Source organism: Ursus maritimus, unplaced genomic scaffold (assembly GCF_017311325.1).
Source record: "Ursus maritimus isolate PB19 unplaced genomic scaffold, ASM1731132v1 scaffold_2, whole genome shotgun sequence".
In the NCBI taxonomy this organism is placed as follows: domain Eukaryota; kingdom Metazoa; phylum Chordata; class Mammalia; order Carnivora; family Ursidae; genus Ursus; species Ursus maritimus.
The window spans coordinates 28,290,683-28,294,118 of record NW_024424452.1 but is presented as its reverse complement, the minus strand read 5'-3'; the positions used below and the strand labels follow the sequence as shown (position 1 = coordinate 28,294,118).

At 44.2% G+C, this 3,436-nt stretch overlaps 1 pseudogene; it reads left to right on the top strand.

Moving 5' to 3' along the window:
- The first annotated feature begins 346 nt into the window (after positions 1-346).
- Positions 347-1,185, top strand: LOC121103673 (annotated as a pseudogene).
- The last annotated feature ends 2,251 nt before the right edge of the window (positions 1,186-3,436 follow it).

Below are 3,436 nucleotides of genomic sequence, written 5' to 3'. Positions count from 1 at the left end.
AAAATTATTGTAGTTAGAGCATTAGTTGTAGCATTGTTATGGGTAATCCCACCATTAACTGGTAACGGTGGAGATGTCAGGTGATAGATGAGCATATCCACAACCCGACTGGCGATGGGCATAGGGCTTGACTGGTGTTGACTTTAAGCAGTGTTTCCAAACATGGATGTCACTGCCAAAATCCACATACCATGTCTTCAAAATTTGCACCAAGCACCAAGTCTTCCTAAGTTGTATCTTGGTAACCATAGCTGTCTTTGTTTCTGTGGGTACAACATCCGCCCACCCACTCACCCACCCAATGTTGCAGCTTGAGAAATAGTAATGGTGTGTCTCAGTCACTGACATGCAATCCAGACTGAGGAAAGATCCCAAACTTCAGGGCCTTGTGAGCCACGGAGATAGCCGTATCTATGAGCACTGGAAACATCTGGGAGGCCAGGGTGATGTTGGTGGCAGACATCAACACATGGTCAAGGTTGACAAATACCACTGAGGTTACTTTGACAAGATTAGTATGAGGCATTACCACTTAAAGAGAAACCAGAACTTCTGCCCAACTGTCAACCTCAATAAATGATGGACCTTGATCAGTGAGCAGACATGAATAAATGCTACCAAAAACACAACTGGAGGTGCCCCCATCATTGATGCAGTACAATACGACCACTGCAATGTTCTGGGGAAGAGAAAGCTCCTAAAGCCACCTGTTATCACGAAAGCCAAATTCTTCAGCAGAAGAGCAAAGGAAAAGATTAAGGGCAGGGGGAGGGGTACTGTGTCCTGGTTTGAAGTCACATGGAGTTCCTTAAATGCTAAAAACAGCTTTAAAAAATACGAACAGTGCACAAAGTTGGGTATCATTCAATGTCTTCTGTCACCTCCATCTGAGAAGGGCATCTCTGGACATGCACTGCCCTGTAGTTCTCGGCTCTGGCTCTGTGAACTCCATTGAAGAGAAGAGGGGATTTTGTGAGTCACTGATGTCTCATCAGTCAAGAGCAGCTTTCAAGTTGGGTGTGACCATTCTGCACAAACTGTTTCTCATCTAATAGTTAAGGGCTGGAAATCTCTGGCATCTTCTTGGCTTTTCTCTACCTGCATAGCAGTGTGCTTCCCTTCGACTTCATCCCCGTCTGCCAAGTTGATAAAATCCTCTATCTTCTTCAAAGTTATTGACATCATCTCTTCCACAAAGTTCTCCCTAAGAAAATTAGTCATTCCGTTCTCTCCAAATCCCCCATACCTTGTACGCGTTACCATTAGTGCATCGAATATCCTGTATCACCTGCATTGATTTGCATGATTGCTTTCTCAAGGGAGCAAATTATATCCTATTCAACCCTGTCAGTTTAGGTTAGTGGTTCTCTGCCCTGACTTCACACTGAAATCACCTGGAGAGCTTTAAAAAATACAGATGCCTAGAAGAATCTCCAGAGTTTCTGGTTTAATTAGTCTGGGGTTTGGCATTGGATTGTATTATTTTTTATTAGATTGTTTCTGAATGCCAAGGATAATTCTAATACACAACCAAGGTTGAGAACCACCATCTTAGTGCCCGGCATAGAGCTTGGTATATTGTACTGTATGCCATTTAACTGTTTCGTGTTCCTTATGTTTAATGCTCTTAGCCTTTAGCAAATTTCCCCCTACAACTGTGGTTAGGATGAGTCACCAAAATATCACTTCTCCCTGAAAAACGAAACAAACCTTTGAAATGGAAGGCTCTATCCATCAGTGCTCTCCCCCCCATCAGTGCTCGCCCCCCCTAGGGTGGCTCATAAAAAACATTCAAGAAATAACTCCCTCTGAAGGAGGGAGGCTGGCTGTTGACTTTATTATTTTTGTATGAAGCCCACACATATTCTGGGAGATACGCTATGGCCCTGAAACACACCTGAAACAACAAACCCAACAGGAACTCCCTTAATGTTTGAACCCCCCCAGGACTCTCTCCTCAACCAGCCTTGGAATCAGTAAACTGCTCAAAATGCTTTCCAATAATTCCATATAAGATGAGGGTACTGTTACTAGAGGGCTGCATGGGCATTGTGCGAGATTTCTCCATTCTTTTTTTTTTTTTTTTCTTTTTCCTGTTTTGACAAGATGGAGATTTCCCATTGTGATGCTCGGATGCAAAGCCAGAAAGAGATCTTGGCATCTGGCAGATGATGGTATGAGGTGGAGGCCTCTTGGGAGGCCTTTGGCATATTTTTGAGGTTACATAGAAGGAAAAGAACCTTGAACAGCTTTTATCCTAATGACATGTTCAGAGCTTTCCCCATCGGCCCCTCCCTCAGCCGTTTGATCATCTGAAGACAAATTGGAGATGCTCTGCTATTAATGATGTTGACCCCATTGGCTTCCTGGACCATTAATGAGGAGCCTCACTCCCCTCCCTCGCACCTAGCTTGACCTGGAGGCTAGCCATCTTTCTACATGGTGCTGATTTATACATATTCTAATATGCAGGCAAGGGTTGGACTTAATGAAAGCAGACACATCTTTATTCTTTCCTTTATTATTTTGAAAGCCATATTAACCTGGGCTAGGCTGACCTTATGAAAGCTGCAGAAAGAGTCCTGCCTCTGTGGGGCAAAGCCAGCCCTTGCCTGAAAATATCTTCCCTCATGCTGATAACCCGTCATTCAAAATGCATTCTTTGAGATTTGGGGCAGTTAGTGAAGTGCCAGACAACTGTCCCATCCCCACTGGTGATAACACCAAACTTCCAGAGACAGGGTAAAGTCTAAGAAGCAGGGTGTGCTCGATACACTTCATCACTTGGTATATCAGAGGTGAGACAGAGGAGACCAGAGCTGGCATGAGTTCAAAGAGCTGGGCATCGAGCTTCTTACTGAGAGTGGAAGGAGCAGACTTGCCATTTTAAGGAGGAAAGACTTAAAGAGGCAATAGCAGGTATTAACAATAATTATAGATAGCATAGGGCAAGATTTTCTATGGGTCCGGCACTATTCTAAGAGTTTGACATGCATCGTCCAATTTGATCCTCATAAAATGCTAAGAGGAAAGAACTATCATTGTCACTCTCATCTTACAGATGGGGAAACTGAAGCTCAGAAAAGTGAGGAATTTGCCTTAAGTCACACTGTCAAGAAATGGTGAAGCTAATATGTGGTCCCCCAAACGGTGCTGTTGACCATTATGCTATACTGCCTCGTTAACAGGGAACTAGACAGGCAAGAGGTTTGGAATCTTAGCACTCAGGGGACAATCTGAAGTGCTGAGAGAGACAAGGCAGGGTGCACCAAATACAAGCCCCACATATTTGCCTCAGGATGCCCTGGTTTCTTGGGCTACACTCCACCACCAACTCTGACAACACTTTTGGTATCCATTTCGGTTATCACTAATATGGCCATGGGCAACCTGGAGAAGATCCTTGCACACTAGCCATTCACCTCTGGGCATTGGC